This window comes from Phyllostomus hastatus, unplaced genomic scaffold (assembly GCF_019186645.2).
Source record: "Phyllostomus hastatus isolate PE091 unplaced genomic scaffold, TTU_PhHast_1.1 phas_scaffold_78, whole genome shotgun sequence".
NCBI classification, from domain to species: Eukaryota; Metazoa; Chordata; class Mammalia; order Chiroptera; family Phyllostomidae; genus Phyllostomus; species Phyllostomus hastatus.
Window position 1 is genome coordinate 51,136,882 of NW_025334041.1, and position 25,075 is coordinate 51,161,956.

Here is a 25,075-nt window from a genome sequence, read left to right on the forward strand (position 1 = left end):
TTCATAAAATTGCGCAGTACTCCATTCAGATAAGCACAACCTATTCCCCGGTGACAAAGCGCAAGCTCCAAATTCCCGCCCTCTCCAAGGGACAGGTCAGCCCGCCCTCTCTTGCCTTTCCACTTTGCTTACTGGGCAGTGGATGATTGACAGACACTCTCACCAATCAGTGAGCCTTCTAGGTAGGCCCCGGCAGGGTCTTTGGTCGCCTAGAGCAAGATGTGGCTTCAGCGTGATGACGTCAAGGGCCGGGTAGTCGTGGAGGTCCGGGGCGGCGTCGGGCTGTGGGCCACGGGCTAAGCGTCACCTTCAGGGCTGGATCTCAGGTCCCGCCCCACCGAGCCCGCCCCTCCGCTAGCAAGGCCCCTAGCGGGCGCGACCAAGGAGTTGCTGCCCCCGGCCAGCCTGGGGCGGCCGGCCCATAACCACCCGATGAGGTAGGCTGGGTTTCTCGCCATCCTATTTGACAGATTGGAAAACTGAGTCACCCGGGGTCAGGTGACTTACCTTCCGGGCCTCACTAGAGACTGGTCAACAGAGGCCAGAGCCCGAGCTTCCGGTTATGTTTTCTGAGCCCTGTGGCGTCCTCCGTAGAGGAGGAGGATGGGCTAGGCAAAGCTTTGTTTGTAAAAGATACACAACAGTGAAGTTGCAAATGCTTAGCCCCTTTTCACTCAGATCTTGGGGCTGGGATTCAGGGGATGTTTGCAGGAGCGAGGTCTCTCCTGCACTCTGAAGACCCTGAGGAGTGCTCAGTGGGGTCCAGCTTCATGCTGGCGCCCAGGGCCTTCCAGAGTGACCAAGAATGGTGACTCAGATGATGCCTGGGGATACAGACAAGTGTAACGGGCATGGTTTATTCATCAATAAAAGCTGTATTCAAAACATTTTTGTAAAAAATTTATAAATTAAAAAATTTAAAAATTAAATTTATAAATTAAATTTTATAAATTATTTTTTTAAATTAATTTAAAAAATTTATAAATTAAAGTACAAGTCATGAATGTGCTGGCTATGGTTTTAGTTAACTGCTTTACCCACTCAGGGGCCACCTGGCCATATTTTGAAATCTCAGTAGCATGTTTACTTTGGTTTAGGATTAGAAAGGGAATTTTTTTCTCTCTTTCGTTAATACATGGGTTAATGTTGAGAACTTGACTTGCCATTCCTTTACTGTGCCAGTTGTTCACCATGTCATTTGTCTTTATTTCACAGATGGAATCACAGAATTCATCACTTCACTCAGTAATAGTTTGGATAAATTTAGCAAGGTAACAAAGTGACAGGTTTAACCTCTCAAATATACAGGGATTAGTTCAGTTTGTTTATCTCAGAACTCTTTGTTCAGAAGCTTCTGAAAGATAAATTGCCATCCTCATACCATCTACTCATACACTCTCTTTTTCTAGAAACAGCATCTGAAAAAACAACTTATGGTACTGTTGCTTTATTCATAAATTAAAAATATGTTGTATAATATATACATACATATGTATTTTCTATTATTTTGAAGAATTCATTCTCTAAATCTTGCTGTCTCAAACTTTGACCTTTAAAGACTGTTACTGCATAAAACTGCATTAAAGAAATGAAACTAAGGCTGCTGCTGGGGACTTTTCCTAGCTTATGTTTGCAGAAGTATGGTAATTATTATCATTTGAATTCATTCTTTGGAAAATTTATCTGATGAGTGCATCATCTATACCACACTTTGTTATAGCCGTTGGGGACTGAATGCTGAAAAATTCAGATAAACTTTCTGCCTGCAAAGACCTTTTATTTTGGCAGAGATACAAAAGACATATAAACAAAAATGACAACTTTAGATAATGATGAATACTAGAAAAAACATTACAGGTAAGAGACTAGAGAGGGACTGGGAGGTGGGGAGAAATTTAGGAATGGTGGTCACTGAAGACTGCTTTGAAGATGTGACAGTTTGACTGAGACCTGAATATTTAGAATGAGTTGGCTATGGGAAGATCCGTTGAAAGTTTTTGGGCAGATGTGCAAAAAAACTCAAGGAAAAATGCGCTTGGCATGTTCCAGAGATAGAAGAAAAGCCATGTGACTGGAGTGGAGTGAACCTAGGGGAGAGTGGAGTTGGGAGACAGTGGTAAAAGATAACACTCGAAGTGGGCAGGAGTGGGATCATTTGAACCCCATGTGAGAATTGTAAACAGGCAAAGGAAATAGGATTTGGGTACTGCCAAAGCCCTCTTTGTTTTCTTTAGTGACACTCATGGACCCTAACCAGCTCCCTGCTTTATTTTGGTTATGAAATTATTGCAATACTTTATTACAGTTTTTTTTTCATCAGAGGTCTTCTTTCTTAATGAAAAAAGGGCACTTTCCTTCAAGCACAGAGTCCCATGTTTCTTCCTTGTTCATTGTTATTATGTGCAGGACTCTAAGCCTCTGTTTATCTTCAGCTTCCTGGTTTTACCCTTCATACTTCCAACCATGTGTCCTCTCCAGTATCATTTTTATGTGCTTGCCTTTATGTGCTTCTAGTCTTGGAAAAGACTAGAAGTCAATCCCTGTTCTTCTCTAAGCAGAATTCTAGGAAACTGCATTTTGAAGTGGATAACCATTTTCTATTTTATTACTGACTAGGGACTTAATGTCTGCCTTTATTTAGTGCCTGTGGTGTGCTAGTTGCATTATATACATTTTAATCCTACTAACATATTGCAGAAGTAAATATTATCCCTTCCTTATAGAAAAGGAAACCTACACTTAAAGCCGCCAGCTAGTACTGAGGGAGCCTAGAGTTGAACATTCCAATTAGCCCGCCCCCAAAGCCAAATCAGTGCTGCTCCACTGCTTCCCTGAGTATATTTACAGCAGTTAACAAATCTCTGTTATTTCAAATAATATTTTATGAAATGGCACTTGAAGATGATGATTCAGTACTCTTAGCTGAAAGCTGGGGCTGTGGAGACTCATAGATGTTCACATATTTTCAGAATGTAACTGACATCAGATTCTCTCCCTGCTGGTTCTCAGCCTAGTGTTTTTTGAAAGTTTCACCCCAGAGGATTTCTATAAATATAAAACTGTAGCATTCAACTATGAAAACTTACACAAGGTAATTTTTAAAAGATTAAATGGTGCTGCTTTGGGGGCTAAAAAATCCATTATTTTATTTCTCTTGCCCTAACCCTAACCTTTTTCTAAGCACTAAACAAGTGTACACTTTCTGGATGAAGCTTTGGTTTCTGTTAGTAGAAAGTGGTTTTAAAATAACTTTAAGTTTTATTTCTCAAATCTTTGAAAGGTAATTTAAAACAGTTATTGTTTTCCAAGCTTCAGTCTTATGCTTACAGGTGTGGAATCTTATTCATTTGTCATATTAGAATAATGATAATAGAATTAGCACCTTCTTTCTTAAATGTTGGAAGATACTTAAATTTAGGTAAAAGAGAGCTTTCGCTCTTTAGCCATCTGCTATACATTTTGACCTAGTATCTCTGACCTTTAAGATCATTCATGCAGCTGAATCCACATTCTGATGATCCAGGCTGTTGTGATTTGGTCTCAAATCATAGTGTCCCCCTTCCACCATGAACCCAGCACCCCAAACTGGACTCATAGCCTTTCTAACTTCAGTGCCATTGCTTATACTCTGCTTGCAGCCTGGAATGACTTCTAGATGGACAAATCCAGCCAGTCAAAGCCTTACCTCTCCCTCTGAATCCGTCTGTGCTACACTCTTGATGACATTTCCTGTGACTCTCTAATGGAAGCCTTCCCTTCCACAGCACTTTTGGGAGTCTTTCTCTGTGATGCATGTCACCAATCTTGACATCTGTGGTAATGCACTGTTTTATTCATGGGTGCTTAAATAAATTTTGGCTTGAGCTTAAAAGAGAGATAACAACTTGTGTTATACACATGGCTGTTCAAATAGATGTTAGCTTGAACATCTATTTGATGAGACTTAATTCTGTTTGAAAGAGACTTAATTCATATTATACATGCATAGTTTTTTTGTGGATTGTAGATTTTTGTAGAGCCCTTTAGTTTTATTTGTATTTTTATTATCTCACGTTTGAGAGAATCAGTGGTATGCTTTTCTTGGCTTTGATTCAACAGAACTCTTTCCTGTTTCAGTTAAGGGTCTGACCTTTACAGTTCCCAAGGTGTCCCTTGAGAGGAACTCAAGTCTTAGGGTTGTAAATGTTGAAGAGAGATTATTGCAAATAAAAATCAGTGTTCTGTGTGTTTATGGATAACAGCTGTTCCACATTTTAATATTAAAAATATGAAAACTGAGGCCCCAGTAGACTAGCCAGGGGCGCCTGCAATGTTGGGCTAAGAACCCTGGTCAGTACCTCAGGTTCACAGCAGCAGGAGCCGTGTGCAGGCCATTATTGGTTCCGACATCCTGAAAGCCTCTCCCAAGTATGACAGCACAACTCAGTCATTTCTGGACTATTTTGCTTGCTTTTCTTGTGAGTTGACCTGGGTCTGGCAGATACCTCTTGTGCTGACTCAAGATCCAAACAGGACCTCTAACCTTGAATCACTGACTGAGCTGTTTAAGCCTCAGTATCTTCCTGGGCAGGCATTGGGGTAGTGTCAGGTTTGGTAGGCTCTTTAATATAATACTCTTGTTTCTACTTCCCCTTTTGTTAATGTTTTCCAGAAAACTGTCTTAGGACTGGTGGGTATCCTCAGTGTATTAAGCTTGGAGTTTGGATGGATTTGGCCTAAGGTCTTATAAGTTGTGGTAATTTGTGTCCAGGTTTTTGTGTCCTGTATTTTCCAGAACATTATACCTCAAATATTGTGCGTTGTTGCTTGCCAAAGTATATTCTTGTCTGCTTTTTGTTTCAGGAAAATATATTCTCATACTTCTCAAATTAATCACTTGCTTTTTGAATTAATGATGTGGAACCAGAGAATTTTAAGTATATTTCCCTGTTTGAATGATAGTTAAATTTGTCAAAGGTAACACAAAGAGCTCTTGAGCTATTAGATGTTTCTTCAGCTGTGGTGGAAACACCAGCCAGGACTTGTTGTTATTGATAGTAACGAACACAGAGAGCTTCCTCTGTGCCAGGTGCTGTTCTAAATGCTTTTATGTCCAGATTTCTGATCGTCAGTGCTATTGACATTTTGGGCTGGATACTTGTTTGTTGTGGGGGCTGGCCTGTGCATTATGGGATGTTTGACAGCATCCTTGGTTTCTACCCACTAAATGTCAGTGGTACTTCCCCAAGTGGTGACAACCAGAAATGTCTCCCTATCCCCCGACACCTTGAGAACCCCTGTTTTATCTAAACTAATTTATTCTCCCCATCAACTTCTCTGAGGTAAGTTGTATTATTATCGTCTTCATTTTATAAAAGGAGAAGCTGAGGCATAGAGAAGTTAAGTGATTTGTCTAAGGTTACACAACTAGTAAGCAGTAGTACTAAATGTAAAACTAAGCAGTGTTGTTTGTGAATCCTATCCTAAGCAAAACCAGCTCAGACTGGTCACCAACTGTCAGGGATCCAAAGACCTATGTATGTAAACAGGGAATAGAACAAATGCCAACAGGTACAACACAGGACTGTAAGTGAGGTGGCTGGGTGGCAAATTGGGGAGTATTGCCAGAATTACATGTTTCTAGAAATCTGGATTTTATTTGTGTGGAAAATTCTCATCTTTTAATATAGGTGAATAATTTGATGTTTAAAAAACATAATTGAACACAGCAGACAAACACTGTTACCTATATACGGAGAACATCTGACTTCAGGCCATCAGTTTACAGTTATTTCTGTGTAAACTTCATAGCAATGCAACATTATAGAGAAGTGCACATTCATTTTATTCTGTGTGGAGGGCAAAACTTTCCCTTCTTTGAAAGCTCTGGAAATGAGGATAGATGGGGCTTCTAGACTAGATGTGCTTTCTTTTAAGCCAAAAGAATGTGAGAATTAAAGTTGGCCATCTATTACACTTTACCAGGGGTGTCTAACCTTTTGGTGTCTCTGGGCCACCCTGGAAGAAGAAGAGTTGTCTTAGACCACATATTAAATACATTGTGACACATAATCACAAAAAAATCTTGTAATGTTTTAAGTGAAATTACGATATTGTGTTGGGCAGCATTCGTAGCCATCCTGGGCTACATGCGGTCCATGGGTAACAGGTTAGACACTCCTACAAACATTCAATGCTTTGCTGCTCAGTGCAGACTCAGCTTGAAAGTTCTGTACCTTTAGGTCCTTCTGCAGTATCATTCCTATTTCATGACCTCTTTTTGTCCAGATGTTAAAATAAATATTTCATAGAACATTGAGAAAACATAAATTCTGGAATTCAATGGCTGTATTCTGGAGAAATGAACTACAACCATACTTCACTTTGTTGACACCCAGTAGACAACTGAGTCTGGGTTTAACGCTCTTTGAATGACCAGGCTCTCTGCCTACATTGCAGGAGCAGAAGGATTCCCGATGGCCTTTGAAGTGTTTTCCATTGTCCTCAGAACCCTGGCCTCTTTAGTTGAATCTATGTGCCATCATCCCTGTAGTCTTGGTGTGAAAAAAGAGCTCACATTCACATGCTGACTTTCCATGGCCTTTGTAATCTGTCCATACACTTCTGTCCAGCTGCACTTCCTGAGCCTCCCTCCTGTGCAGCCTCTGCCAGACTGCCTGTGGCTCAGAGACACTGCTCCAGCCACTGCTCCAGGACATGCTCCTGCTCCTGTTTTCTGTTTACTCTACCCTACCTCTTCCTTTCAATACATTACCCTTTCATAGCTTTGAAAATCGCACATTTTCTCTTCGGCAAACCTTTTCTGGTCACATGACCTAAAGTTCAGTCTTCTGTGTATTATAATTATCTTGGGCTTTGATTTCTAATCATATAATCATTTTACTTCCTTTAACACTGGATTCTCTTTGAGGACAGAGACAGAGTCTCCTCTCCTCAGTACAGCTGCTAGCATAGTGTTTTACTTGTGATAGATAAATGCTCATCTGCATTCATTTGGGTGGGTTCCCACTCAGAGGTTTCTTTATCTTTTTTCATGTATTTGTATCAGTTTATATAGTGTGCCATCAGAGTAGATTCACTAAATAGCATTCATTATATGTTAGAAAAAAATGACCAAATTAATTAACTTAGGGAGGTTGGAAATTTTTATTACTTTTATTGTCATTTATATTAATGAGAGATTAAATATTCTTGGTTTACATAATATGATGAAATTCCAGACATGTGTAAACTTGCCTAACTTGAGTCACCAAGTACCCAGAATCCATACGTTTATACAGTGCTATTTGTATACATTTATATACAATGGTAATTCATGAATTTTACAAACAAATCGAATACCTAACAAACACATGGCCAGGCATTTCCATAGGTGCCAAGGATACAGAAATGTCTTCTAGGAACACTTGTTGTACTGCTGAGAAAAAGACATGCAAAAGTATGTGAAGTATAGATGAAAGATTACAGGTGCTGTTAAAGATATATGGAATGTATATTATATCAATGATTTTCAACCTTTTTCATCTAATGGCACGCATAAGCTAATGACTAAAATTCTGCAGCACACCCAAAAATTTGTTTTTTACTGATCTGACAAAAATAGGTATAATTTTTATTTGTTCACACTGTGGCTATTGTTGTCTTGGCTGCTCTCATTTTTTTGTTTTAATTTGATAATCTAAGGGAAAAGAGGTCAGTTCCCCTGACTGAATAGTCAGGTGTTGCATGTTTAAAAATTCTTGTGGTGCACTAGCTGAAAATCACTGTATTGTACCAATGGGATCAGAGGTTTCATTGAGGAAGTGATACTTAAGCTTCCTTGAACAATGAATAGGCAAGCTTATTTTTGCTGTTAATTGGTTAGTGGTTGGAGGAAAAGGCACTCCAGGCAGAGGGAGTGTTAGGACAGAAGCACGGATGGCGAAACCTCCAGGGATGGAGCTATGAGGGAACTAGAAATAGGTTAGTACAGCTAGAGCACTTGGTGTGCAGGAAATGGAGTTTTTAGTAGAGGGATGAAGCGATTCATTCAAGTTTCCATCTTAGAAAAACTAGCATGAAACCAGTGTGGAGAGTGGTTTGGAGATCAGTGAGACAGGATCATTGGATTAATGTGAATGAGTGATGATTGAGAAAACATGGAAAAGACCAATGAGAGATATTAGAGGGAATGACATAGTCACAGGTTTGGCATGTTTGGAAGATGGAGTCAGCAGCAGAATCGGCTTTAACATTGTTTTAATGATAAAAGCTGTAAATATGATCTTAATTGGTTATTATTCATTTTTCTTAACAATTTTGAAGTATTTATAGTCAGTGTATATATTATATATCAGTATCTATATTTTTAAGTCATTTCCTTTTTAATTTTGTAATTGCTTATCTCTTGTTAAATAATTTGAAAGCAAATTTTTTGAGAGTACAGCTAGTTTCAAACCTTCATTGACAACTTTGTGATCTTAAAGAGATCCTACAACTTTTTCAATATTCTCTGCCTCTGTAATGTTCTCCGAGCCCTTTCTCATTATTAGGCTATAATTCATAATCTGTTTTCTGGACATATTAGCCTTTAGTTGCATTGAGTCTTATGTTTATGTGATTTTATTTTTTGAAGCATGAGCTAAGTTGATAAAGTCATCTGATGCTCATCTGTTGAGGGTCTGGTTTCTTGTGTGTCTGCCTAAGAAGTCTGATGAAAAAAGACAAGGGTACTAATATATTGTAGGCATCAAGATTTTAAGATCTCCTTATTTTTTACATGCATCAACTTTTAGACCTCAAACTTTCATTCATGATAGAGATTAGTATTTTTTTATGACCTCTGTGTCATCCTTGTATATCAAAGTATAGGAGATAATATAAGTAACTTCTGCCTGTAGATATTCCTGGGCAAAGGTGTGAATAGCTTTCTCTTTTATTGACTCCCTCTAGTTTGTGGAATAGGAAGTTGGCCTTGGAAAACTCCAAGGGCAGTCGATGTTATGTCTAACCTAACATCAGTATTGGTGTGCCACTTCTACCAACTATAGAGCCACTGCAGGAGCAGTGAGGAGAAGATGGCTCTGTCAATTAGAGTGATACTTGCAGGATCCCTTCTCTCTCCAGAGAAGAACGCTGGTGGTGTTGAATGAAAGGAAACCCAGTATGACTCTCAGTAGTCAGTTGCCTTGGCTTTGCTATCTACTCATCAGTTGGCTACTTGGTATTCAGCTTCTATTTACTCTGTACAGAGAAAATAGGTCTGGGGAGGCTGTGAAGAATGTGGGATGAACATATTCTTAATTCTAGTCTTTAAGATGAAGAAAGTAGTTACTAAAGGAAGTATATACTTTTAGTCACCTTCTTCTTCCTGTAGAGCAGTGAGCTCACTGCCTTGAGATATTAATCACCAGTTCTGTCCTTAGAATTGGGAGCATTTGTTTGAAAATTGCTTGTAGAAAATTGCTTCAGTAGTAAGTATTGAAGAAGTGGTGTTACATGGTAAAGAGATGTCTTCGTGTACGTGAGAAAGTATTTCAAGTTCCTTAGTTGAGGGACCTTCATCTGTCTAAATAGTAATATGATTGTTGACTTGATCACAGCTAAAGCTGGCAACATGTCTCTAAGAGGAAACTTTAAATATTCATGAGAATATGTGCACCAAGAAGCAACATGATTCCTCAGAATTATCATATACCAGTGGGTGACAGTGCTAATGAAGTCAAAATTGGGAATAATACCCATCAGGTATTTTATAAGTGATCTATTGAAAAATTTTTTTAAAGAAAACCTGAGAGGAGATTTTGTTCTGTAGGGACAGGAAGAAGTTTTGGAAAATGATGGGTAGTCAGCAACCAAAAAAATCATCTCTCTTTTACACTTGTGGAAATGACTTTGTTAGCTGTGGAGAAAATATAGGAGTGTACAAGTTGGAGCTGAAGCTAAGAAAGAGAAAAAAGCTGCAAAATCAATTTGAGCACCAGAAGAGATCTAGGAAGAGAATCAGAAATTGGAGAGAGAGAGTAGAAGCTGGAGGAAGATAGCATAGTAACCCTGTGTTCCCATTTATTCTGGGCCACCTGACAGCAGCTTCTGAAAAAGATGAAAAGCAAATGAAAGAATATTCTTGTTTTCCCCTACCCATCTTGAGAGAGATTTTTTTGAATATAGCTGTAATATGCCAGCCATCTGATAGTGTTAGCTGGTAAAATGACTGACTGCCAAATTATTGACCCCTGCAGGGGTGGTGAGTTAAAACCATAAACCACCCAAAATGACTTGTCATTCCATGGCATGCTGCCATTTTGCCAGCCTGTGATCCATGGAGGAACAAATACACATTGTCAAATGTCCTTCCTCTATCCAGCTGGCATATCTTCCCCTGGACCAACAGCATCCAAGTGGCATAGTTGTTGTCAAGAGTATACACTTGATTTCTTTCCCCTCTCTTCAGTTATTCCCATGGACTATTTCTCTCCTCAACTAGGTGGACATTCTGCTGAGAGCAGGGGAATTCTTGCATTACCTTTAGAATCCTCTTGAATATGTTCTTGGAGTTTTCTATTTTGTAAGTGTTCAGTGCTTATTATTTAATAAAATAGTGGATTTAAGGAGAGTCCTCCTCATAATGATTTTTGTTCTATAAATAAATGCATTTTCTCTGTTTTTTTCCCCCTCCCCTTTTATAGAGAGAAGGGAGAACCTTCAAATTTCTGTTGTAGCTCAGGTTTTGGCTTCTATATGTTGTTGACTCTCAAGTTTCTGTCTCTAGCTCAGACCTCTCCTCTAAACTCCTGATTTATATTCAACCACTTATTTTATCTGCATTTGAATATTGATAAGCATCACATACTTCATATTTCCAAACTAAACTGATACTCTTTTTCAAAGTTGCTCTTCCTTTGTTTTCTCCATTTCTGTAAATATCCCATCCTTCCATTTCTTCAGGCTGTAAATCTGGCAGTTTCCGCAGTCCCTCCTTTATCCCACACCCCATGCCCATTCCATCACCAAATGCTCTGGGCTCTGTATTTAGAACCAGTCAGTTCTCACTACCTGCACTGCCACCACTCAAGTCTACTAAGTCAATATGTCATTTCTCTTCTTGAATTATTGCCGTAGTCTCCTAACTTGTCTTGCTGCTGCTTTGGTTCTTAGCTGGAAAGCCTCTTAAAACATTAGCTAGATCATGTATATCTTCTAGTAAAAACCTTCCAGTGATTTCCCATCTCATTAGAGACTTTATCATGGAGTATAAAGTCCCTGCCTCTTGCTGCCTTCTCTATTATTCTCTGCTACTACTCTCCCACTTGTCACTTAGCTCCAGCAGAGCTAATGACCTGTGTGAAGACCTGTATGGCCAGTTCTGCCTCTCTTCAGGGCTTTGCCCTTACCCTTTCCTCTATTTGTGGTGGTCTTTATCCTTGTGCCTACCTGGCACTTCTCTCTTATCTCCTGATAGTCTTTGCTCCATCTTCTCATTGAGGTCATCCTGACCACTCAGTTTAAAATTACAATGCTCCTTTTTTATCCTGTCCCCTTACTCTAGAAGGTAAATTCTGTGAGGGTAGGAAATGTTTTTTTAGTTTATTTATTGCTACATTCTCCAGTGCTCAGAGGAAGACCTGACACATTTTTGGTGCTCAGAACATATTCCCAGAGTGAATAAAGTAGATGTAGTATATTCTTGGCAAACTTTGAATTTTCAAAAATTATCAAGTGCAGTTCTTACATCTTGTGGTATACATCCAGATTCAGTTTGTCAATATGTTTTAGTTTGCCTTATAAACTATGAAAACATTGGTGTGCATTTACTCAACCATCTTTAAAGTTTAACATTTCTATGTTCTGTGTCAAATAAAAGTTCACTAACATTTTAAATACTGCTATAGAAACTGGTCACTTAGAAATTAAGTTGCTATAAGAACAGGTTTGAGCTTGGGAGATAAATTAGTGTCTGTTAGAGGAGTGACTTAAATAGCACAGCATACTTGTTTTCTGCTTTAATTTTTCCAGGTCGTAATAATGGCTAAGTAAAAAGAGTCTTGAAGCAGGTAGTCAAAAGGTTAAATTCTGTTTATGGGCACACAATTACTTTCATCTGCTGATGTTAATAGAAATTAGTGAATGAGACAAGACTTAAGAAATGATGTAGAACTTTAATGGGGAACCTCTAATATGTGGGAGGAGGAGGGCAGAATGCATAGCAACATGAGAATGAGCAAATTTGTTGGGATGGAATAAAAGTTTTCATTACATCCCAAACGCAAATGCACTAGAAAGTATGAGATATAGAAAATAGATATTTGGACTAAAACCATTGGAAATAAGATATAGAGATATTATTATGTAGTTGGACTTGTAAATTTCTTAAAGAAAAGTAAGAGAAAGAACAGAGGGAAGTGCTGTTGAAATGTAGGTACCAATGTAGTAAATCAGTTGACTAAAACAACACAAGGTGTTCCCGAGCCCTGATGGGTGATGCCATGCTTAATATTTTAGAGAAAGGAGAAAGGAGAAAGGAGAGGTAGGGAGGGGAAGAGAAACATTGATGCGAGAAATGGCGATTGCTTCCATACAAACCCTGATGGTACTAATCCACAACCCTAGGCCTGTGCCCTGAACAGGAATTGAACCTGCTGGTTTACAGGATGACGCTCCAGCCAGTTCAGCCTAACTGGCCAGGGCAGTGGGTGGTGCTTTGTAAAAAAATCAATTTCCCTAAGAGTCCTAATGTATGGAACAAATGAAAGACAAATTTGACTTTTAAATGCTTAAAGTGGTATCGACACATTTTCAGTAAATAACTAAGGAAACTAGATCCCAGACTGGTGCACAATGTATACTCCACTGTTTCATTTAAGCCTTAAAACACTAATGAAAAGACCTTAGATACTTGACATTGGCTGAAGATTCAAACCAAATGACCCCTGTCTGAAGTCACAAGCACTTTAGAAGCTTTTAACTTATACCTCAAATCAACATTTGTGTCTAGGTGATTTAATAGCTATATAAAAGGCAGAGTGATTTGGATACCCAGAAATGTTACATAGGTTTTCCTTTTAATCTATCATGCATCCCAAGCTATTGTGAACAGAAGAATTATTATACAAAGATTTATACCAAATCCATGTCCATTCTATTTTATAGTATTATTTAAGAGGTTTTCTAGGTAATTCTGGTTCTTTGGTCTGCTTTTATAAGCTTATACTCATAGCACAGTTAATGATTTTTTTTTTACATTGAAAATCTGCCTTTACTCTCTTTGATAATATGTACACTACATATGCATATGTATACTGTTAACCAAATAAGAGGTTTGGGCTGTAATAATGAACAAAGGCATTTATTTGAGCAAAAGGATTGTAGTACTGGAGATGCAGATTCAGCAACCCAAGATGTTCTCTTGACAGAACAAAGAAAGGGCTTATAAAGGCAAAATCCACAAAATGTAATTCTTTGGCAAATGAGGGACTGCTTGCTAGGTTAACAGGGACTGGTTAGTTCTAATATGCAAACAAGGGAGATGAAAACTACAAGAAAGGAAGTGAATTCCATATTGTCCAGGTAGCAATTGTTCAAGGATGTTTATGGCTCCAGGATGTTTATGGTTTAGCAGGGAGCTGAGTTTAGCAACAGGTTTAGCAACTTAATAGCAGCTCTAGGAACTGAGGCACCAGGTGTCCTCAGGCCGCACATCCTTACATAGCCTCCTGACTCTATTTTGTGTGACTCACTTAACAATATTTATTCCATTTTATTTCCTCCATTTTAAATACTATATATACATTGTGTTTAAATATATTCATTGTGTACATATGTTTATATATACTGGATGGGTGGATGAATGGATGGTTGGACCAAGTGAACTGCTCCATTCCAGTGAAGTTCTGTACTTCATGCCACCAACCACTCAGTACTCCAGCATTCACCTCCTAAGAATAAAGGCATTCACCTACACAACTAGGATTCTAACCCATAATCAACTCTTCACTTGTCTTCTGTAGCTTTTTCTTTCTTTTTTTCTTTTTAGTTCAAGAGTCAGTTTCAGTTTGTGCATTGCAGTCGATGCTTGTGTCTCTTTATGCTTTTTTAAGTTTGAAGAGTATCCATCACACTTTTCCTTTTTTTTTTTGTTTTTGTTTGCTTTTCACCCCCTTGATGTCTCTTAACAGCCCATGATAACTGTCTTGTAGAATGTACCATGCATAGCCTTTGTCTGATTACTTCTTTGGGACTAAATTCAAATTAAACACTTTTGGTAAGGGTATATCATAATATGCCCTTGATAATTGATATTATGTACTTTATACTGTATTACATCAGAAGGCAGGTGATGTCAGCCTGTTTTGGTATTGGTGATACTGTTGCATTACTTGGTTTAAGTGGTGACTGCAAGTCCCACCACTGAAAAGGTATATTATCCCTTAATGAATTTTAGTAATCTGAGGGGTAATACTTTGAGGTATAAAGATTCTATTCCCTAACAAGCTTTTAATAATTTTAGTATATATTAAAAATCTTTGCCTAAATCAGCAACTTCAACTGGGGGTTACAAACTGTTGATTTTTGTAATTTTATTATTTTTTCTACCGTTTTTATTGAACATTTTTTCTGTAAAGGAGAACTTCTCCATCTCACAATTTTACAATTTTACTGGCAGCCTATACAATTTTTTTTCAGATGAATATGGCTTTTTGCATCTTTTATACGAAATCTTTACCTTCCAAAATGCTGTAAAAATACGTATTCTCCTACACCTTCTTATTTATTACATGTTGTGAGTTAGGGTTTTTTTTTTAATTTATTTGTTCAGTTTTTATATGTGGTTAACCCAGTGTCATTTGTTGAAAACACATTTTGTTTTCATCATTGGATTGCTTTGACATCTTTGTTAAAATTAAGTCATCATGTTAGTGCTCTTCTAACTCTAGTCTCTCCCTTACGTTGCACTGATCTATCTGTTGATTCTTATGTTTCACACTTTTCATTACTGAAGCTTTAGAGAAAGTCTTTGAGTTAGTGTGAATTCCAATTTTGTCCTTTTTCAAAATTGCTTTGGTTGTTCTCATTTCCTTGTATTTCAATATATATTTTAGTATTGCCTTGACAATTCTACAAAAGACTCAATGGGATTATGATTGGTATTGAGTTGGATCTGTAGATCAATTTGGGGAGAATTCAAATATTAACAATATGAATTCTTCATATCCATAAACACAGTATATCTCTCCATTTATTTTTATCTTCTTTTATATCTCTAAGTAGTGTTTCATAGTTTTCAGTGTTAGGACCTAGCACATTTTTGTTAAATTTATTTCTTAGTGTGTTATATTGTAACTGAACAAAAATGGGAATTCAGCTGCCTGTCGCCATGAAAACCAAACTAGTGAGGCAGATGCTGGTGAAAGAGGAAGTAGATTTTATGTAGGTGCTGCACAATCTGGGAGAATAGTGGACTCCTGTCTCAAAGCCCATCTCCTCAGCAAGAGAAATACAAAAGCCAATGTCTGGAGCTGTTCCTCCAATTTAAAGTACAGCCCTTTGGAGCCTACAGGCGACTGCTAGGTGGTCTTAGTTCCCACTTTGGTAGTTTAGTTTATTCCTGGCTGCTTCCATTTCAAGCTTCCTACTGGAACCTGCGTGTGGAGGCCACATGGCCCAGTCGAGCTGGGCTGCACAGGTACATACTCCAGGCAAAAGAGCACTCGAGTGCACAAGCCAGTGCTTAACCTGGTGGGCAAGAGAGAGAGAAGAGCTCCCTCCTGGAGGCCACTGGCCACATGGCCCATGGAGAGAACAGGGCAAGGCACGGTACAGGTCACCAGTAAGTGCAGCCTCTTTGTTTCCTAGGGAATTTCCCTTTGTTCCTTTTGATTTCTTGGATGTGGGACAGACCAGCTGGTTTCTCCACATGACCGACCAATCAACTTCCCACACCTTCTGGTGCTTTGGGTGGGACCACCTCCCAACTAATACCTTCTTACCCCAAGCTACATTAACAGACTGCTTTGGTCCATAACCTCCCCTGTACCATTTCGACTTCTGTGTGGCTTGTGCCTGCCTTCTGATCTGGGAAGGGGGTGGGGAAGGCTTTTTCTCTATTTGGTTTTCTTGTTAGGGCACTATCCATTGATATTTCTAATTTTCCATGTGCTCAGTATAAGAACCTCCCCCCTGCTGCCATCTTGACCAATGGGGGAGACTCCCCAGAGCTCCGGACAAAGCGTCTACTGGTAACAATATTTTTTTATGCTATTTAAAAATGCCGTCCCCCTCATTTTCTTGTCTCCATTGTCTTCCCACTTCCACAGCAAAACTCAGAATGAAGGAACTGGTCAATAGGTGAATCACAATATCCTAAGTGAGCTGTTGCTTTTTTAAGAAAAATATAAAGCAAAAATAATCTTAATGTTGTATAATAGAAGTTGTTATAGAGGTCTTTGTACACTATTCTCTGATAGGTGTGGAAGAAATAGTAGGAGGAAGCAAAAACTATCAGAAAGTGACCTTTGAGTTAAGGCTTATAGGAATAGTAAGAGCCATAGAGATAAGGAGAGTAGCACTCCATGTGGAGAGAAAAGTACAAACAGAGGTTCCAGAGCATGTAATTTTTTTTTAGAAAACTGCTTTTGATTTTTAGTGTGGTGAAGTGGTACGGAAAGTACATAGAAGTAGGCTATGTGCTAGGTTAGGCAAGATTAAGGAGTTTGATATCTTCAGAAGGTCTCAGGAAACTAATAAATAATTCAATGAATTTAATTTGATTCTCCAAAAACTGTTAGGTGAGATTTTTCTTTGTTTTATCAATACATTTATTTTGCTTGTGTGCCTTGTCTTTTTTTTTGCTTATTTTTCTAATTGAGTTTTAAGGTTTCATTATTTTTTTATCCTTTTTTTTGTTTTTTTTTAATCATTTTTAAGTATTTACTTTTATGTTTTTTTAAGATGGAGAAGTTTTGATTTTTTATATATGAGATATGTTTCCCTTTGTAGACTTTCTAACAAAAAGAAGTAAGATTTTCTTACTTCTTATCCTAAAATCATGTATTCCTTTATCTGCAATTTTATTACATCGCCTATGCAAATGGTTGCTTTATTAACTTTTGAAGAAAAACTTTAGTATATTTTGATATTTAGATTTCTTTCTCCATGTACTAGAATGACTCTTTAATAGTTTTATTCCTTTGCAACTTAGTTTTGATGACATCTATATCATCCATAGATATTTTTTGGTTTATACAAGTTTTTCTTTGCAGAAAACCTTAGGAAAGTAAAGGTTAGATGGTGATTTTTAAGTTATGAGTTTTCCTTTTTTTAAAATTGAATTAATGCTTTATGCTTGGTAAATTTGCTATTACAGTTCAGATTTCTGGCTTATACTGATAAATCAACAATGTGTCTGTATGTCCACCTGTGTGGTTCCTGAAGCTCCCGCACACACTCTTCTCCTGTTTGTCTCTAGTTCCTCCCAGGGCTCATTGTCAGTTGCTAATTTTATTTCAGCTTACACTGTTTTTCTTATATTACTAATGTATTTCCCTATGTCTCTTTCAAATCATGGAGGATAAAAATCTTGAGAGACACACATTATAAGAAAAATGAAAGATTATAGATGTCTAGCCAGTACCCCAAAATTAAAAACCAGTCAAAATGTAATAGTTTCAAAGCCTTTTGTCTTAAGTGAATTGTAAGTTGTGTTTATGCATGCTTTTGAAATGCAATGAAACATTTTAATGGGTAAACAGAAATACCTGCCTTCCAATTAGGTTTAATTTTTATTTATGTGATTTTGACTTAAGTGGTGTTTCAGGAATATATTCTAGTACCTGGGTCCTGTTTGTGAGAGCTGTTGTGAAGCTTAAATACGTAAGTAATGTATGTTAAGTATTCAGCATTGTGTGTGACTCAGTCTTGGTGTGAAAAAACTATTGTTATTTTTCATTATATTAGTATATGATACACAGTGTTATATAATACACAGTAATAAGTTAATAGGTGGGATTAGTTTATATTTTTGTTGTGTTCTTGTGTGTTCTTGGTCGGATATGTCAATATTATGTTACCTTTATTTAATGATAGGATAACTCTCATTTTAATGTTCTGAAACAGTTTATAGGATTTTATCTATGTTTCAAGTGTTGAAATATCTACCAAATTGCCTGACTCTAGTTCCTTTGCTAGGTAATTCTTTGTCAACTTTTTTCTATTTCTTTTTGGTATGGATTATTCTATTCAGATCATCTGCATCTTCCAGAGTATTGACTATGATTTCCAAATGTAATTAATGTAAAGTATCACATACATTTGGAAAAATAATGTTTCCTATAGTGGTACCTGCATTCCTTTCTTAATCTCTTCCTCCTTAAACCTTTTAGGTTTGCCTATTTGCAGTTTTAAAAGACTGATTCTTGAGTTTATTTATGTATTTTAAAATTATTTGTGGAAATGTTTATCCATGTACAAAAGTAGAGTTTGGTATAATGAATCACATCTTACTCATCCCCCAACTTGGAAGAATTATTATCTTCCTTTTGGATTTATTTATTAACTACAGTCATATTTTTATTTTGTATATTTTCCCCCATAGGATAGTTGTAGTTTTTATAACTTTATTAAATGCCCAATTCTTTAATTTTACTCTTTATTTAAAAAATAATTTCAAAGAGTAATTCATGCACTTTAGGGAAGTGAATTTGATGATAAGCTCAAGTTTGACAGCTTTCCACTATTTTTACTGTCACTGTTTTGTATAGGTTATTTAATTTTTAAATGTATTTAAATGTTATTTTAAATATTGCTATGTTTTAAATTTCTATTTTGAGCATTGTTGGTTCTGTATATAGTTCCTGATTGCAAGACTTTTACATATTTTTAGTAGTCTAGTTTTATGATCAATTTTGTAGACTTGACGTATTTTACCCTCAAATAGTATATAGTCTATGATTGTAGGATTATGAAAATAATTAGGAATCTTCCAAAAATTTTAGTATTCAGATAATCTACTCTCAACCAATAGTAATTGGCCTCAATTGAATGCCAACAGGAATCTCCAATTAGCCTGAGGTGAAGAAGGAAACTTTATTCAGTGAAGTACAAAACAGCTCAAATGTGATACACCACATCTGTGGAAACAGCACATTGTGATTTGGCCCTAGGGCCATATCGCTCTCCTGCTAGACAGCTCTGCTCTTTCCATGCCAGTCTGCTTTGCACTGCGCTGGTCTGCTATGCTGTGCTGTATACTACTTTGCTTCATCCTGTGCCAGTCTGCTTCCTCAGCAAGGGAAACTCCATCTTCAGTCTTAAGTGGAAAGGTAAAGTGTGCTCCCCAAACCAGAGAGGAGCTGGCTTATATAGATGGAAGTCCCTACTCCTCCTCCCTTACTGGTTTATCCTCATGGGAAGGAGAACTCCAAATCCTCACAGTCAGATTGGCCCAAAAGGCACTGTCCTGATTGGCCAGAATGGAGTTTCTCTGAAGAGAATATAGCTATGCAGCTCTGATTGGATGAGGAAAGTCTTAGGCCTATTGTTTGAAACAGGATTCCAGGAACTCCTTTGTAAGAGCTGGCTCTGATGGCATAAACACAGTGCAGGAAGGCAGTTCAGTGCAGAAGGAGGTAATTCAGTGCAAGAGGAATGTAATTCAATGCAAGCTTCTCCAGGAAGTGCAATTTGTGTGAGAGGCCCATATGTAGAAATGGCTGCTAGGCTCTGGTTTTTTTAATTTTTATTTTTTTAAGTTTGCGTTCAGTTAAGCCACCAGGAGTGCTTCTTAGTAGGCATATTCTTCCTCAGGGTTCACACTACTATTTTCATACCTATATCTTTAAAATACCAAACCACTTAAAAAAGTAAACTGTCAAAACCTTCCATTTTGATGATAATCTATCATTTACTTAGCTTTCTCATTTTCTCAGTTTTTAAAGATGCATTTTGTATCTCTGTTCTTTCTGGTAAGACATATATTGATACTGAGTGGTAAATCTTAATCCTGATTTTTTAGAAATCTAAATATTAGATATATTTGCTGAGTTGAGAGAATGTGTGTTAGAATCTTTAGAACTTACTTATGAATCCTGAGTTTTTGAAGATTTTGTGTACTTATTAAAAACCTTTAGTTGAAATGTATAACTACCCTTTTTATTGGTTCTGAATTAGTAACCAGACTGAAATACTGGCAAGTCAGATTTAAAATAAGCAAATGTTGTATTACCATTTCACAATTAAGTTCAGGTATTGTAACTCTGATTCGAGTCTGGCAAGTAGTTTAATAGTTATACTTAAGGAAAGTTAATGGTGATTGGCATATTAGTTTATAAAGAGATTTTGGCAGAATACTGTAGTGATGCTACAACTTCTTATAATTCTGTTTTGAAAGATTACCACATTCACACTGTATACAGAATATGCTAATATTTTGTGGTAGGTAACCAATACTAAGTTGTTATCTGAGTGATATCTCTAGAAATTCCCAAAGAGCACTTTTGTACCCAATGATGCTGTTGTGGGTCATCAGGAGATATCTAGAGTCTACCTCTCAAAAAGCTTCTCACAAATTTTGACCTTCTTAGGGTTAGAGTGCAGCCCTCTTTATTGTTGAGTGAGAAACATGATTTATCACCTTCTGGTTACAGAGCTCTGTGGCCAGTGGCTCTGCTGCATGTCGATAAACTCATGTCTCAGAATCTACAATGAACATTATAGCTGCCATGTAAACTAAATATTTATTTCAAGCTGACCCATCTGTTGTTTCCCTACATAGAATGTAATATTAATCAGACACACAATTTTAAAAGGTTGTGGGAGGCCTACAGGGAATTATTAAATTGGTGTCAAAAGGCATTGACAATACCTTTATGCTATTATATTAGTCATAGGAATAAGCTGGCTAGTGGACTAAGTGCCAGGCTGAGCACAGCTTCCATTTGTTTATGACATTTCTTTTCCTGTGTTTCCGGACTTTCTTACTGGCAAATTCTCTCTTCTTCCCTTTAGACTGAAGTATCTCCTGTCACTTTATTTGCATATCATAGCCTGTGAGCCACTTTGCTTCTTTAAGGACACAGCACATCTACTGTTAATTCATTCTGTGTTGAATTTATAGTTTAACTCTCATAGGACAGTATTATTATTTTAGTTGTTTCAAAATTCTTCCCTGCCCCATTTCCCATTGTAGCCTTGATGATATGGGCAGATCTGTAAAAAGCCTTGCAGAGTTTCATACATGCACACAAATCTTTTTTCTTTTTGTTTTAGAAGTATTTCATTTACTTTCCATTGGCAAATTAATAGGGATCTGGTAGCAAAATTTCACTCCTTGTCTCAGGAAAGATTTTTAAGTAATACCAAACAATTGGTTAGGTGATTTTTATTTAAGTATTTTATAGAATTTTTTTAACCTGCTCTTTTGAAATAACTGATTTTCTTCTAGGAATCTGGGGTGAGGTGGGGTGATGGAGAGGAAAGAAATGGAAAACCAAAGTTTTAAACCTAAATATCTCTTAGATGGGTGCCTCCTTATAATCCACATAAGGCCTGAGCTTCTTTTTATTTTAATCTGTAAGCAAACATTTACTTTATAAGCAAAAATAACTGATAACAAAAACAAAGACAGCTTTGAAACAACAGGATGAGACACAATCTTCAGGTGTTAATGCATTTTTTTGCCTTTAAAATAAAGGAGTGGGAATAGATTAGAGTGGAAAACTCAAATGCCTCCTGGTTAGGTCAAGACTGAAACCACTGCATGCCCCGTTTGAGGAAGTCAGCAGCTTCTTGGCATTTTTATCATGGTAAGGAAATGCAGGTCTGGTGATTCTGTATCTTCTTACTTTTCAAGAGAAGCTGGAATCTGGGCTTTTATATGAAAATTCACTATTTAAAAATGTTTTCCATTAGTTTGAAATTTTTAGAAGCACTGTATAAGACCAAGCAAAACATGTCTTAAGCCAAATATGCTCCCTGTGCTTTTGGATAAGATGACTGAAGTCTTTCTGAATACATTTTTTTAAAGATTTTATTTATTTATTTATTTATTTTAGACAGAAGGGACAGGAGGGAGAAAGAGGAAGAGAAACATCAATGTGTGTTTGCCTCTCACATGCCCCCTACTTGAGACTTGACTTGACCTGCACCCAGGCATGTGCTCAGATTGGGAGTTGCCCCGGCGACCCTTTGGTTCACAGGCCAGCGCTCAGTGCACTGAGCCCTACCAGCTGGGGCCTGAATTAAATATTTTTAATGTCTGTTATTCTGACATTATTTCAGAGGAGAACATACAGTATCATGGTTCTTGCCAGAATAGTACAGAGAAGGCTGATTGGTTGGGTTGAGAGACTTGGTTTGATTCTTTACTCCTCCTAGAAAGGGATGAAATTGTGAGAGTCTAAAACACTAGCACTGGTAGCTACTGCTCCAAAGAAGCTGTGTTTACCATCTGGGTAGTATCAATTTTGAACTGAATTAGCTGCAGCCAAAGTTTTGGCCCAGCTTTGCTAATTGTACAGTCTCCATTACAACGGATCATCTCTGCCATCTTAGTATGAAAGCTTCCACAGACAATCCGTGTGGGGCCCTGGCTGGTGTGGCTCAGTGGGTTGAGCTCCAGATTGTGAAGCAAAAGGTTGTCAGTTGGGTTCTTAGTCAGGGCACGTGTCTGGGTTGTAGGCCAGGTTCCCAGTAGGGGGTGTGGAAAAGGTAACCACAAACTGATGTTTCTCTCCTTTTTCTTCTCCCTTTCCCTCTCTGTAAAAATAAATAAAATCTTTAAAAAGAGTGGGTGTGGTGGTGTTCTAATAAAAACATAGTGTTTAAAAACAGGCAAAAGGCCATATTTAATCTGCAGGCCATAGATTGTCAACTCCTGATTTAGAACATCGATACTTGTGCTAGATTGGATTGTTAATCAACAAATATTCACTTACCTATGCTCTTTCTTTGGATAGAGTTTATATCCGAGCTCTACTGCCTTTGGGTTTGGCCTTGAGATGTATTTTGGGCCAATAAAAATGTGAGCAGACATGATGTTATATAAAGAGATTTTACATGTGTTACATGGTCTAGCTATTCTAATGTGCTCTTGCTAATTGCCATAAAAAGAACATGCCCTAGACAGTCTGGATCCAAGGAGGAAGACAGATATAGAAAGAAGACCTAGACCCCACCCACCCAACAGAGTTTGAAGCCAAGTTCCACAAAGCACAGCCTGTAGCACAGTTGTCCAGCTGATCTCAGACTAGATAAGCAGAATTTACAGCAGCCTGCTAACCTGTGATCTTGAGAATAAATATGGATTGTTTTAAGCCATTGAGTTTTGCGATAGTGTAATACAGCATGAATATAGAAGTAGCTGACTAATATAGCACAGTAGAGGGTAATTATCCATTTAGATAAAACAAAAACTATATGAGTCTCGTTTTTTATAAACCTAAACAAGAAAAGAGGATTCTCATCTCCTCTCACAATTCTGAGAAAAAGATAAGGGATGTTTTCCTTTATTTTATAATTCTTGACCCCACTCCTCATCCCCCGTGCTCTTCCCAGGGTTGGAATAAATCTTGAACTGTAGATTTTTGTTTCTGCATGTACAGCTATTCAATACTTACAGAGGCATAACTTTCCTTAAGCCAACCCCAGAGAGTATCTCAGTGCAACCAAACAAAAGTAAGGTTCAGCTACCTGCTGTCTAACGCAAGCTTAAGACAAAGGTTGGTGGGGGAGGAAAATTATCTTTGCTAAAATGTACCACTTGGGGGAACTGGGGACTCCCGACTCCAGGATCCTCTCTTAGGCAAAACACAGAAAAAAAAAGTTTGTTCCCCAAAAGACTGAAACCCAAAACCATGCCCAGAAATCCCCCTCCATTCTTAACTGCCCTACAAAGCCCAAGTCTGCTAAGTGGACAGCTCTCTGGCTTCAGTCTCCCTGGAGTCTGTGCACACAGCCTGCACTTCCATCACCTTGCCACAGCTTCCCACACTAGAGGCCCAGTGCAGCTGGCAACTGCTGCAGCCTTCTGTTCAGGGCCTCTGTTCATGGGGCCTGTCACTCTGTCATCTGTCTATGCGGTTCCCAGGTCCCACTTGGTCCTGCAAATGCTCTGGCCTGCACAGCCATGCACAGATCCCAGAGGAAGAGAAGGGGAGAGTCTATGGCCTCCCTCTGTTTTGGTCTCTTGGCCCAAAGTGCTGTGCATTCTGGAAGGGTTTAGCTACCCAGCCAGTCCTATTCTTTTCCCAGGCTAGACTGGCAGGTCAGCACCTCCTCTTGCCACCATGTTAGTCTCTGTGGTACTTGTGCAGCTGTGGCCTCTGGCTTCCCCTTTAATCAGGAACTGAAAGTGGGTAGGAGGGCTTTTCCCTTCATCCCTCACACTCTAGCCCTTTGCATACTCTGGGCAAGGCTTCCTCCTGCCACATCTCTGTCTGGGGCAAGGAAATTTGTCATTTGTCTCATCAAGCACAGTGCTAGATTGGTTACAAGGTCATTGCAACGCTTCCTAGGTAGCGTGTTTGCCCAGGGAACACATTTGCTCCTGCCACATTGGGGCCCTTCTCTTCTGCCCAACGATCTGGCTAGATCTACCTGTACCAACATTACCAAGAACTAAATATTTAATACTTAAATTATATGGAAAGATATCCAAACTCTTTCTCAGAAACAAACAGTTGTAGTCTCAACTCAGCAGAGAATTTTGAGATCCTGCTCTGTGCTAGCCTCTGTATTACATCTGTTAGGTAGAATTTATTCAGTCAACTTTTGTTTTGTTCCTATTGTGTGCTGTGCACCGTGGTAGTTCCTGTGAGCATAGGGGTGTATAAATCAAAATTCAGGACCTTCTAGGACCACACCCCGTAGTAGCAGAGACAGGCAAGTAAATGGATAATTAAGGTACAGTGTGGAGAGCGATATACGTGACATGTCCACAATCCTAGGGAATCTTGGAGGAGGCATACTTGACCCTGCCTGGGGATTGGAATGTAGGGAGTGTTCCAAGGAAGTATTCCTGAAGGAATTGGCACTTGAACCGAACCTTTCTGAAGTGCTATAGCTGTAGAACAGAAACGGTCTCTCACTCTTAAGATTTCATGGA

The 25,075-nt window shown here is 38.1% G+C and overlaps 1 protein-coding gene across 3 annotated transcripts in view; it reads left to right on the forward strand.

Moving 5' to 3' along the window:
* The first annotated feature begins 265 nt into the window (after positions 1–265).
* Positions 266–25,075, forward strand: part of STARD3NL (STARD3 N-terminal like) — a 182,603-nt gene continuing 157,793 nt past the window's right edge. For 2 of the 3 annotated variants that reach the window (XM_045826996.1, XM_045826997.1), the window contains exons 1-2: positions 266–437; positions 1,216–1,271. The gene's annotated coding sequence lies outside the window, so the exon portion shown is untranslated. The remainder of the gene's footprint in view (positions 438–1,215; positions 1,272–25,075) is intronic. The other variant, XM_045826998.1, reaches the window with a different exon arrangement.